Source organism: Podarcis bocagei, assembly GCF_964188305.1.
Source record: "Podarcis bocagei genome assembly, chromosome: 4".
Taxonomy (NCBI): Eukaryota; Metazoa; Chordata; class Lepidosauria; order Squamata; family Lacertidae; genus Podarcis; species Podarcis bocagei.
The window spans coordinates 57,063,357-57,077,715 of record NC_138128.1 but is presented as its reverse complement, the minus strand read 5'-3'; the positions used below and the strand labels follow the sequence as shown (position 1 = coordinate 57,077,715).

At 43.0% G+C, this 14,359-nt stretch overlaps 1 protein-coding gene across 12 annotated transcripts in view; it reads right to left on the bottom strand.

Moving 5' to 3' along the window:
- TACC2 (transforming acidic coiled-coil containing protein 2) overlaps positions 1-14,359 on the bottom strand; it is a 165,362-nt gene that overhangs the window by 52,979 nt on the left and 98,024 nt on the right. The window lies entirely within an intron of this gene.

The following is a 14,359-nucleotide window of genomic DNA, read 5'->3' as shown; positions in this document are numbered from 1 at the left end:
GCTACTTCTTCAAAATCACCTGCACAAAACAGAACACAACAAACGATACTTGGAAAACGCAGAGAGCTCTATTTGAGGCCAGAATACCTCTGCATTTCTCAGAGATATTGAGCTTCCTTTTGCAGCATGATTTCTGGAAAAGAATATCATGTTTCCAGGTTCACCCTGAAGAAATACTGACATGAAAGATGTCAAGGCGTCACAAAAGCAAACATGCACACAGGATAAAGAAAATACTGCCTGGAAAAGCCTGCCTTTTCAACATAAAGGAGGCTTCAGCCCAGGCAAACTAAAACAATGCCAATGGGACCTTTCAATGAGATGTTGGAATTTTCCTTGGCACAAGCGCAAGCAAACCTAATAAGGAAATACCCTTAAGAGAGTTGCATAAAGCTCTTTTAAATCCCGGTTCAATCTACCTTGATATGCAGCAGAGTGTGAGTTCCTACAAAACAAGAGAACACAGGCTTTGAGTAACATTGGGTGCTGCCTAGCCTTTCATATGGGGGGGGGGGAGGCACCATTTAGGGAGATGGGGAATTCCCATTTTTCACACTAGCCTCCTTACTTAATACCACAAATGCTATCTTTATTTCCAGCTCACTCGCAAGTTGTGTACTATCAATAGCTATTCAGGCAAATTAAACAAATTCCTTTCCTTAAACTGGGAGAGAGGGGCCTGATTGCACTTCCCTGGTGATACTGTAGCTAGAATCACAACAAATGTTATTAATGCATGCTGCTCTTCTATAATTAAACTTAAAATATTTTCAAAAGCAGATTGATGGATCTTCCTGAATCTTGTTTCCCCTCCACCAACCCTCCTCCTGCCAAAACCTCTGTGCCCATTTCACTATCTGAAATGATACCCCATCTCCCTTCAGAATTCTTTCATTCAAGGTCTAATTTTTAATCTATATACCCTGCTATACAGTTTATCCAGATCACACTTCCACCAAACACATTGTCCCAAACTTAGACTGTATACACACCATATGTTTAAAGCACCCCCCCAAAAAAGAACCCTGGGAATTGTTGTTTACCCCTCAAAGAACTACAACTCTCAGAAACCCTAACAAACTACAGTTCCCAGGATTCTTTGGAGGAAAAATGTACTTTGAGTGTACAGGAGGTAGGCAGCCTAATAATAATTAGTAACAATAATCCAGAAGGAATATGATGACAGCAAACAAGTGAAACACGAGGATGCAAAGTGGAGCCAACGTTATCATATGCGAGGCAGAACAGAAACATTGATATAATAAAGATGTGATGGATTAATGAGGATGGTGAAATACAAAGGTCTACAATAACAAAATTTAAATAAGCAGACAATCGACTGAGGATGTAGTCTTTCTAGAATTAAAGCTGAATGGATATTGTTTCCTTTAATGAACTGGAATGGGATGGGAAACACTGGAATACAAATATATATATATGGAGATTATATATATGTATGGATATTTTTAAAAAATCCAAACAATGTAGCACACTATTGCACACTTTCAGCTAGTCAAATGGCAGCTTTTCCTTCTGGCCTTTGATAAAATGAATTTAATGGTGTGACAGTTTCCTGAAAGACAGGACTAGGGCTGACTTGCCTATTTCCAGGGATTCGCTGCATGGCTTGGAGACTGTAGTCTCCGCTGCTTCTCACAGCTGTCCACATCCAACGCGTCCACTGCATGGGGGACAAAATTTGCCATGAGGTGAAAGCCATTTCCTCCTGAGGAAGCAGTCTAGAAGCCGTCCAGATAGATGCACAGTAGAGAAGATGAAGGTCTTCCCTGACTTCGCCAGACTCAAAAGGAAAGCGCGCAGATCCTTGCAAAGCAACAAATTGCTAGATTCACAAGAGAGGGTTTCTCTTAAAGTGACGAAGAGCAACTGCTGGATTTGCATTCCTATTACATTCACTTAAATCGCTTTCTCCGTACAATAAAGCCTGTGTGAGCTGCGGGTGAAAAGCCCCCAGTGTTGCTCCTGACAGCTCAAGTGGTTTGATGGACCGGATTCGCTTCTGTTATCTCTGCAGAATGCCAATGAGGTTTTAGTCTTCCTGACTACAATGGGAAACAGCATGCAGCTGCTTAGAACATACCTTTCTCTCTGGAACTTATTTGCCTATTACTACACCTGGAGGCAGCCAAATGATTTCTACTAAATACTGTTCCCCGGTTATTATTTTTCTGCCAAGCTTGTTGCAAATAAAGTTATCTCTATCCAGGGACAGGGACACCAACATGCACAAATGCTTTTGACAGAAACACTCTAGCAGACTATTATTGCTTCCCCAAACACGTCCTTTGTCTGCAGGTTCAATCCACGTCTATGAAGCGTGCAAAGGCATCAGTTGCTGTTTTTATTGTTATTATTGCTTCTAACCTATGCCCATCCCCTGCCCCACTTCCCAATGCATTAAGGCTGTGAATCAGCGTGAACAAAGAGCTTCTGCAAAAGAAAAATAAAATCCACATGTCTTGGCAAAGAACTGTTGTGGGGACATTTCAATCTCTTGAAATATCACGGGTGAAAACTATGTTGACTCTAGCATGATTGGGGTTCACCTCGCTGCCCTCCACTAAATCAGGAAAAAGAAAACATTTCTGCTGGAACAGGGGGGAAAACCCTACATTGTTGTTGCCGATAAAAATAGGGTTTTTTAAAATAAAAAATGCAGTTTTCATTAGGGATGCTTCAAATATTAGTCTACAGCATACATAGGCTGACCAGCTCAATATCCTGTTTCAAACACTTGCCAGTAATGTGTGGTTCAAAAATGGCACATTTATTGCACCCTTTATTTCACCAAACTACTTTGTTTAGAATTTGTTTTTAAGAGGCTGCAACATCTGAACTGTCCAGTCATTGTGCTCTTACTTGTACTGAGGACACGCCACAAAATCCAACTAACATGACTGAGATGCATTACTTATTCATTATTGGCTCCTGAAAGCTTGAGCCATTCCCTCCCTCTCCAAGAGCAGTGACAGCATGAACTCAGCAGCAGATCTATGAAGAGGCAAGGTGAAAATGTTGCCTCAGATGTCAACACTGTCCAATGGCGCACCGCTCTCCGCCAGAAATCAAACAGGCACAAGACTAAAATTCAGTTGGTGGGTAATGTGGAAGGTCACCATTTGGATTTTCATTTAGTTTACTTAAAATCAACTATAAAATACAATTCTGTTCCAAAAATACTATCTATCTATCTAATGCATTGTGTATTTATACAGACACATGGTATGACAAATGGTCCAACTTCTTCCTAGCAGTAGCACTTTAATGCATTTATGTATTTTAAAATATGCTTATGCCATTCATCATTCATCAAAATGGTGTGCAGAATGGTTTACAAAAAGGTATGGTTGCGCTGGGAGGGGGGGATATCACAAATAAAATTTATAGCAGATAAAAGAACAGAAATAGAACTTGAAATGTCTGAGGGATTAAAAAAAAAATTTCCCCTGGAGTCCAAAAGAGTGGTGTTAGCCCCCAGGTGTGCATCCTTTTGAGATGAAATTCCACAGCTAGGAGGCTACACCTGACAAACCTTTTCCCTAGAGGACAGTGCTGGAGGAACCTGGACAAGGGCATTGGCTGGTTATGGGAGAAGGTGCTTCTTTATAGGTCTGAAGTTGTTTAGGACCTTAACAAGCACTGGCACCTAAGGGACACATTCACTCGTGGGCAACCTTCCAGGGACCACATGGGTGGGTGGGGCCAGAAGCAAGGTGGGTGGCACAATGGATGCAGCTCTCGCCTTTGTACAGTAGGTTACATTCCAAGCACACAAAAATCAGAGCCTACCCACACTGCCTTCCATCTACTCTGCCTTCCATCTACTCAAGCAAAAAGTGTTATTACAGATCAATGACACATCACAGCCAGTCAAAAGCACTCGAGGTGGCCATGTAGTATTAGTTCATGGATAATCATGGCTAAACTATCTCCGTGCAGGAGCAGTTGCAGCTGGTGGACCAGTTATAGCTGCTAAGGTGCTGTGTGCCTCAGAAGCTACAAAGGACCTCAAGAGACAGAGCAGGGTCTAGCAGAACCTGCTGTTTCAGGGCAAGGTAATCCTATCCAGATATGGAAGTCTATGGTAGAGGCACGCATGACCAGGTCAGGTAACAGATTTCACAACTGTCTGCACAGCAGACATGTTGACCAACATAAATTTACAGTGGTACCTCGGGATGTGAACGGGATCTGTTCCGGAGCCCCGTTCGCATCCTGAAGTGAACATAACAAGCGACGGCACGTCTGCGCTTGGGTCGCGTTTTGCCGCTTCCATGCATGCGCATGATGTAATTTTGAGCATACGCGAGCGGCGAAACCCAGAAGTAACATGCTCCGTTACTTCCAGGTTGCTGTGGAGCACAACTCGAACACGCTCAACCCGAAGCACATTCAACCCAAGGTATGACTGTATTTATGTTGGGTGAATTTTCAAGCAAATATCTTGTATCAGTCTCTTCTAGATTTTACCCTAAGAATTAAGTATATGAAGAAATCATCCTTGATCCTTGGTCTGAAAACTATGAGGAAACATTCCTGACAAATATGGGGAAGCTGGATTAACAGTGACCAGGGTGCTTCTCAGCTTTTAAAATCTCATCCAACCGTCTTGTTTGTTCATTGCTTTGAAGATCAAGAACCCATAGCACTATTAGAACCTGAGTGTCTGGAAACTGAATGGTTTAACATTAAAAGCTGATGCACAGAACAGCAGCAGAGACAGAGGATTTTAACATTTCAGAACACCTTTGAGAGCTCCAAAGTATGAATAAAAGCTGTGGACACACACACACAGTGTTAGTTGTTGTTGTTTTTTTAAAAAAAAGGCTGACTATTTGACTCTGCCAAACTTAACTTCTGTATGGCAAGTACTCCTGTTTCGCTTGCTCTCTGCAGCTTCCTTTTTGCAATAACCCTATATCATCTGTTAAGAACTGAAAAATTGGATCACCTCAGAAAGTTATTACTCTTTCATCCTAGATTTTCTCCAGAGAGAGATCAGGAGCAGCCCTCAGATTTGTATGCTTTCCCATGCTATAACCCCATTTACATCCCCCCCCCACATGGAAAGAGATTAACACTCAACTAGGAGTTCCGAACTATTGAAAATTAAACCCAGGCTCATTCCCTACATCTCCCTGGAAACAATTGGGCAGGGGGAGGGGATAAGATCTATGTAGGTTATGTGAAGTACAGTAGTCTAGTACAGGATAAGAGTGTGACCTATGAATCAAGAAGTCCCATGTTCAGATTTTGCCTTCACCATTTATTCACTAGGCCACCTCAGACAAGCCTCACTCTTTCAGTCTCATCAGCAATATAGGATATATAAATACTTAACCTTACAGGGTTATTGGAGGGATTATACTCAAATAACACATGTGAAGGATTTGAACACTTGGAAATGTTAAGAGGGACGCGATGGCGCTGTGGTCTAAACTACTGAGCCTCGTGGGCTTGCAGATCATAAGGGAAGCAGTTCAAATCCCCATGGCGGGGTGAGCTCCTGTTGCTCTGTCCCAGCTCCTGCTAACCTAGCAGTTTTAAAGCATATCAGTGTGAGTAGATAAATAGGTACTGCTGCGGCAGGAAGGTAAAGAGCATTTCCGTGCGCTCTGGCACTCGTCACAGTGTTCCATGTGCCAGAAGCGGTTTAATCATGCTGGCCAAATGAGCTGGAAAAGCTGTCTGCAGACAAACGCCGACTCCCTTGGCCTGAAAGAGATGAGCACCACACCCCACAGTCGAATTCGACTGGAATTAACCATCCTGGCACCCTTTACTTTTACAAATGTTAAGTATATTATATTTTAATGATTCCCCATGAGAATCTGTGCTGCTGGGAAAGTGCTTTATTTTAAAGGGCCAGAATCCTATATGTATGAGGAAATGGAAAGCAGGGAAAGTTCAGTTTATAATGGTACTGGCAGATTTCTGTTCTTGTAGAACAACCAAACCACATTCCTTATGTGCAGCTCTAGCTCTGAGAACAATCCCATCACAAGCAGTTTCGGAAATTTAGAGATTATGGAGTATACTGGCATTCTGTCTAGCAAGGGAGCGTGTTTAAAGTCCCCCACACAAAGATGGATATTTTCACAGAAACTAAACTTCGTCCTTTCTAAGAATAAAAATTTGCATGAAACCCTGGTGAGCTCACCCATGCTGGGTGATACAATTGCTCGGTTTGAGGCTTCTTGGTTTTTCCTCGCCGCTGTTGTATGACTAGTTGAATCCTTTAATTGCAACAGCTACATTCTTATTCAAAAGTAATAACTTGCACAGTACACATCTGCTGTGCACTCGGTCTGTGGCACACTGTAATGACTGGCACTATTCTACTGAGCACACTAATCTTTTGAAATGCGTGAGACTGTGTTCATGCGGAGGCCAGACTAGATGGCCTAATTGTACAGGGCTTGGGTTTGCTGAAGTCGATACAAATTAGGTCAGTGACACAAGCAGCCAGGATGGTAGATGCTGGGGGGGGGGGGGGAGCCTTGAAGAAAAATGTTATTGAAAATGTGTAATAATAGTGGTTCTTAAAACAAAAAAAGTTTTAAGAATTCTCACTGCTGTGCCTTATCATGAAGCTATATGTTGAAAACCCCTTTCCCTCTAATCACATTTATTTCCTTTTAAAGTATTTGGGTCAGGAATATTAGCGTGAGGACAAAGAAATTCATTCAGACGTTTTAGTATCCTGCTGGGGCTATGAGGATCAAGCCAGGCAGTGTACATATGGCTTTTACAGTGTGACACAAAACACATTCCTTTAGTTTCAAAACCTTGTTCACCTTTTAGGCAAAAAAGGAAAAGGGGGAAAAAAACACCTTACTGTACAAGAATAATACGCTGAAACCCAGTCTGTGTCATGAAAATACATAGCTCCTTTACTCCAGTAATCAGCTGTATATTAATATTATGTTCTTAAGTTAAAGACCATCATAGAAGTACAGAGTTGGAAGGGATCACAAGGGTCATTCAATCCAAGCCCCTGCAAATGCAGAAATCTTTTGCCCAATGTGGGGTTCAAACCCATGACCCTGAGATCAAGAGTCTCATGCTCTAATGACTGAGCTATTTGTCGTACAGGAACAGGAGCACAAGGAAGCTGCCTTTTATCAGATTACTGGTTCATCTAGCTCAGTACTGTCTACAATGACTGGAGCAGACAGGGACCCTTCCCAGTTCTACCTGGAGATGCCGAGGAATGAACCTGGGGCCTTCTGTTAATTTGCTTGTCTAATTGTTACTATTGCCATTTGTATTCTGCTCATCTTCTCAGAGAAGCAATGGATTACATTCATCAAGACACCATCAAAATCAGGACTCCATCATGATGCATGAAGCACGATATACATGTTTTTCAAGCTGTATATCACATGCATTGGGCTGCTGAGGTATGCAAGGGCTGCCTGATCTGACCAGCTCTAGTTGTAAGTAACTCCAGCTCACAACACCAGGGCAGCTGCACAGCAACAGGAATGCACATCAGAGCAGAACTGCAAGAGTCAGGATTCAGTTATGGGGAGATGTGGCAGCCCAGCTCTGTTGGACTCAGAAAATCCATAAGCTCAGTAGCTTTGATGACTTCCCAAAATAAGTTGTGGGCATCTGAAAATCAGAATGTCAACCTGGTGAATATGCATCCGGTTCCCTACAGGGAGAATTCTGGAATCCAAAACCCTTTGCAAGGAAAAACACGCAGACAGTGAATTATGAGTCTTAATTATGGGGTGGTATCTATTACTCATTTCTGCTGCATCTACTTTGTGTCCCCATCGTGCACCAAATTGTCCATAGCAGCTGCATCATAAAACAAGACTACAATCCAAGTCTACATTTATTGGATTCCTTTGTCAGCCATACACCAAGAAAGAGAAAATATTTCAGTGTTCCCAACAGTACCCAAGCTCCATTAAAAGATGGCCTTTCCTACAACTCTAGAGAGAAATAACGGACAAAAGGTAATAAATCCTGTTGTCTTATTCTCATCTGTCACTTTCAAACTTGATTCCTCCTAAAGATGCATAAATTAAAAATGGGTTCCCAGAATCCATTACAAATAATGTTCAGCCTGTGTTCATCTTTGAATGTTGCTGGTGAAGGGTAGCAATATATGCAACAATATGATAGTGGAGAAAGAATTAAATGCAGAGTTGACATTTTCAGTGACAACACCTGATTTAATGTTGCATGTAACCCAGAAGTTCAGAGCTTTTGTGCTTTTTTAAATGCTATTGGATTAGGCTCTCCAATTAAAAAGATGCAGGCACACAATTATTTATTTGAGAGAAACAATGTATATAAATTTACCTACGCGCTCTCCCAATAGTGATGCTGTATCCCTTGATAGAGCAATAGTTACCCTATGACTTCCTTTTTCACCTCATGATGAACAGAAGAGCTGACCTAAGTCTGACCTATATAAACTGATGGGTCAGTAATTTATCAGGTGCCATTTAAAGCCATGTGATTAACTCATTCCCATTCTTCTTGCTGGGAACTGCCTCACACCCACCTTTTAGCAGTCACCCTCCTTCAGGAGTCGGGGAAAGTATATTCATTTCACCATTATGGCACAGGAATCCATTTGGCCGATAGGTCCTTTGGGGCATTTTTTTTTTTTTTGTCTTTACTATTAACTATTAATGGCCTGCTATCATACCATTGTAAGGCTTTTCAGTGACAAGATCATCTATCCTATGATTAAATCAAGCGTCGCAATGAGCCTACACTGTGAGTGGGAGACGGAACTGCAAAGCCAGCCACAATGTCTAGACAATGGTGGTAAGAAAAACAACAGCAAAGAGGTAACAAAGGAAATGCCTGAGCTTGGTGGTAAAATTAAGGAGCTTTTCAAATATTATCCATGCTCCTGCAATTCCTTTCCATTGCAAGCAAAATCGTTGCTGGGTTTTGTACATTTATGCATTTCCTTGGCTGCCCTTGGCAAAATAAAACATGGCACTCATCCGTGCTGGAATCCTACAGTACTTGTTACATACCTCTCAAACTGTGTCACAGCTGCCTAAAAATGGAGTTGCCGGAGTCATTTTACTCAAAAAGAAATTAAATTTTAGGGCAGACCTTTGAGCAATGCTTAAGGCACCTGACTCCCCAGATTCAAAAGAGAATTAGGGGTGTATCATCCAGAAGCCATGAACACAGCAAACTGCTATTTACAGGTAATAAGGTGGAACTTGTTTTAGGAGTATGAGGTGTGGTTTTTTTAATGACCTTTTTAAGACAAAGATGGCACCAGGTGACCCATCCTCTGACGAGACACACACTTCATTCAGTGAAACACTTGCAAGCTCTTCTTAGACCCAGGCTGCAAGTCTGTTTATAGCTTGCTTTCTTACCAGTTTAATTGCTAAAAAGCAGCTGTGGTTGATCTTATCAGAGAACAATTTCATTATGGTTTAATCTGGTCAGCGGGCTTCTCTCTAGCCATGAAATACAGGCACTCTGGTATAACAGGCCTTAGTATAATTTCCCTGCTTCTTTTCTTTCCAGAGCTATATAGCATTATTAGAGCTGAAGCTATTTATATCCTATTAGCAGCTTCAAGGAATTATGACACTGCATGATGGGTAAAATGCACATCCAAGTACATTCAATAAAGTCTCCAGGTATATTTATTCTTATTCTTTTAACTCCAGTTATCTCCCTACTTTTGGATTTTCCCAGTTACATTTTAGAAGCTTTCTTTTAAAGGGACATATTTATTAGACTTATCACAACAAAGCTAAATTAATAAAAGGCTTTTTTCCTTCTGTTGTTTCCTATGTCGGATCAAAATAATAATCAGGCCTATCTCTGTAGTCCTGGGTTTAAAAACTGGCACCATGAAATGCAAGAAGAATGTGCTTCCATTTAGCACATAACTGCCCTTCTACTACAAGTTAATCAGTCCAAAATACCTACCACTCCCTTGGTCATATTCACAGAATTTAAAATCCACAATGGGAAAAGGACAGAGAAAACCTCACATCACTACCACCCTTAGTGCATACAATCCAGGTGGCTAAAGGGCAGTAAAGGTAAAGGGACCCCTGACCATTAGGTCCAGTCGCAGACGACTCTGGGGTTGCGGCGCTCATCTCGCTTTACAGGCCGAGGGAGCTGGTGTTTGTTCGCAGACAGTTTTTCTGGGTCATGTGGCCAGCATGACTAAGCCGCTTCTGGCACAACAGAACACTGAAACCAGAGCAGTGCATGGAAACGCTGTTTACCTTCCCGCCAGAGCGGTACCTATTTACCTACTTGCACTTTGTGCTTTCGAACTGCTAGGTTGGCAGGAGCTGGGACCGAACAACAGGAGATTACCCCGTTGCAGGGATTCAAACCGCCGACCTTCCAATCAGCAAATCCAAACGGCACAGTGGTTTAAACCACAGCTCAGTAAGTGACAATAAACTCTTCAGTACTGAACACACTGAATGCTTACACCACCTCTTCTTTTTTTTTTAGACAGGAAATAATCCCACAATAATTAGCCAACCGTAAGCAGCATCTTCTTTGGTGCCCCATCTGTTCTAAAAATGGGAAGCTCCTATGTTTGATAGCAGGCTGCTGCCAGAGGCTACCCATGCTTAGCTTTCATAGGCAACCAGCTTTTCCCAACCAGGAAGAGAACATAGGAAAGCAGATTCTGGCTCTCCTGCTCTTTCGATAGGCTCTTGTGCTAGGAAACATCAAGTTTTCTAATGCCCAAAGTACATGAGACATTAAAGGTGTGATCACATTTAAACATGTTTAGGGGTTTTGTTTGTTTGCTTTTTTAAGTAGCTGCTGAGCAGGGAGATGATCAGGATCCAGAGCATGCTGTGTAGGAAAGAGAAATGCTCCGCTCGCTCCCACCCAAAATTGTGCTATTTCTCATGGTGAGGAAGCTGCCGGGGTGGTTTTAATTGGAATTATGAAGAAGAGTTGGATTTGATATCCCGCTTTATCACTACCCTAAGGAGTCTCAAAGTGGCTAACATTCTCCTTTCCCTTCCTCCCCCACAACAAACACTCTGTGAGGTGAGTGGGGCTGAGAGACTTCAGAGAAGTGTCACTAGCCCAAGGTCACCCAGCAGCTGCATGTGGAGGAGCAGGGACGCAAACCCGGTTCCCCAGATTACAAATCTACTGCTCTTAACCACTACACCACACTGGCACAGGAGGAAAGGATTAAGCCCATGTCCCTACACATCAGTCACAATCCTGATCATGGCTCTTAAGAAAGAAAGAAAGGACAAAATTTAAAAAATTATAGACAAAAGAAAAAGTGAAGACAGACACAATAAACCATACACTTAACATTATGTGTAGTTTGGGTGTAACCTCCCCACTGCCATCCAAGACCATAAACTTGGTTCTTATGGCCACTTCTATGGCATCCCTGCTAGTCTCCATATACAAGCTTTATCAAAGAAAACCCCAAACTCCTCACCATTCCAATGACACTTTACCCACGTCTTCCATTTCTCAGTTGAGTATGCAGTTCTGGCAGATGTATCTGTCTGGATCTGGAAAAGCTACAGTGAATTATGTTTCTGTGAGTTAGGAGGTTGAGAGACCACATTCCGATCCCTTGTTCTTTGAGACTTGCTGGATAATGATTCTGTGTTTTCTACAGAGACCAAAAGGAAATCCTCTCTAAATTCATTTCGGAATGTGTTCCTTTTAGGAAGTATGTAACTACAGAAGGGTGTAGCTTTTATCTGTTTTTGCAACTGCCTGCAAAATTGAATTATCTTTCCCTTGGAAGCAGCCAAGCAATTTGTTTATTTGAGATAAGGCTGAAGCAGGGAGCATGGCAAGAAGTCTCTTCCCCTTTTGTCCATTAATTCCCCCACCGCAGTTTGCACCTGCATTGCTCCCGCAGTAAGTAGCATATCAGGTGACTATTTAACAGCTTATACTAGAAAGCAAAATGTGCAGGGCTTGCAGTTTTCCATTCTGAGGGGAAAGGGGGCTCTCCTCAAATAAATCAAGTTTTACTGAGATAGGAAGGAGAGGCCTATTTTACTGCAATGCAATTATATTAGAAATAGCACTGGCTTCCTTGTGCTCAACAAAGCAACACAGGCACTGGTCTCCAGAGAAGGCTTCCTATATAATTTCAGCATAAATATGCTTGCGAGACGTGGAGATATCACAGCTACCCAGAAAAAAATAACAATCAAATTCTGCAATTAAACTGATGCTTCCCCATCCATAAATGATATTGGGGGTTTAAACTGGTGAACTCAAGGCCACGTTAATGTGCCACAGAAGCAATTTTTAGTAGTACTCCTACCCCCAAGGACATCTGCTACAATGCAACAGTACATTTCTCTCCATAGCCAGCAGTTTGAGAAATAGTACGCTTGCAAGTTCAAACTCTGAAAGAGCTCCTGTATCTGTAATTGTAGCCTACAGAAGAAAGAAGTGTCTTTGACTCTTGGAAGGGTGCCTGGCAATGGTGGGGGATGTTGGACCCCTCAGTATTGGGGGGCTGGCCCCCTCTGCTTCAAAATACTTAGGGGGCTGAAGCCCCTTGAGCCCCATATACCCAGCACTGCTGTTTTTAACTGGTCACTTTTTACCTGCTCTTAACAGATTAATAGACATATTTTTACCCTGCTATTGCTTATTTATGTTACTGTTGTAGTAACTGGTTCCTTTTAATATATATATACATATTTCTGTTGTTGTTTATCGTTGGCAATGGGGATTTGACATGGAAAGGTGTGACACAACTTTAATGTATAGCAATGTGAGTTAAACCCTATCATGTAAGCTACTTACTAGGGCAGATGAAAGAGTATATACAAACCAGGAGTCAACAGATTTGTTTTTCAACAGACAGGAAAATCATTAATAACCTAAAGTAGGAAAGGCAAAAAACTGAAATGTAGGTATGTTTTAAAAATATGGCTGCGTCCCTCAGCTCTAGAAAGCATCTTAATTGCAGCTGAATGCTTCAGGAAGTGAAGGGGTGGCTTTGAAATCTCCCCTTTTCTTGCCTCCTTCCATGCTGTTTCAGGGTCTGTAGCCTCTAGAAAGAGTGGATGGTGCAGGTGATGGGGTGGGGAAAAGCAAAAAACCTCCCCCAACTGCAGACAAAGAAGGCTCCACTAGATGGAAGAGGTTTCCATGGGTGGAGGAACACAATTCGATACAACCCTACTGTCAGGGCTGCTTCCAGATCCTAGCTCACAGAGGATCACGCTAGCCAGCGTTCACTTTATAAAAGTCTTTATTGAGTTACAGTTTCCAATTTCAAACTGCCGCATGCAGCCCTACGTCTTATCAGCTAGACCGGCGTAGCTCCGTCTGAGTCCCCGCCTCCTGTACACCAACTTAATAACCTTGCCTTACTCCACCTTTTCCGCCTTCCCCTCCTTCTCTGGGTCCCTCTGCCCCCCGTGGTCTCTTCCTTCCTGGACTCTTCTGACGCTGACCCCCCGGACCCTTCTGTCTCCTTGCGGCGGGCTTTAGGACCTGGCTCCCTTTCCGGGCTGCTTACTCTGCCGCCTTCCTGTGCATTTGAACTTGGCGCGCGCGCCCAACCTCCCACTTTCCGCTTGACCGTTCCTTCGCTCCCCGATGGAGGTGTGGCCACTCCTGACTCATGCCCTCCCCCCTGCGGCGAGCCGCCGGATCCCGATACCTGGCGCCCTTCCTCCCCACTGTGCTCTGTTGGGGACGTTGGCCCCGATTTCCAACTGCTGCTCTCTGAACCCCCTTTTGTCCCTTTTTCCTGGGGTGTCCCCTTAATCTCCCCCCTCGCTCTGGCCACTGGCGCTCCTTTCTGTGAATCTTCCGATTCACTGGAAAGACTCGGAGATCTCGGGTCGTCGTCATCGCTCATCTTTCCTTTGGACTCCTCCCCCTTGCTCTCTGTTTCCTCCCTTGCCCTCGCCTCTGCTCCTGAACCCCTGACACCTACGTTTCAGTTTTTCTAGGATTTCATGCCATGCTTGCTTTTGAGAGACAGGATGATATTTGGATTCCATGTGATACTGCTCTTATTAAACAAACTGAGCCCTGTTTAAGAGCCATTGAGCTGAAATACTCAACACATAAGTGGGCCATTTTGCACAAAACACTAAGCCATAGTTCAGCATTAAATGCACAAACCTCAGGCTCATGTGCTGGCTCTCCCTTGTGGCTACACCAGAGGAGGACAAGTGAGTGGCAGTGTGCAAGCCTGAGACTCACACAGATAATGCTAAATCATGGTTTAGTCCTGGCCCAATTCACATGTCATGTTAAACCCTAGTTAAAAAATAAACTCAGAATGCTGCTGAAAAGTTCTTGCCCTGCTCTTTCCACACTCTTGCACCACCAGGAATAA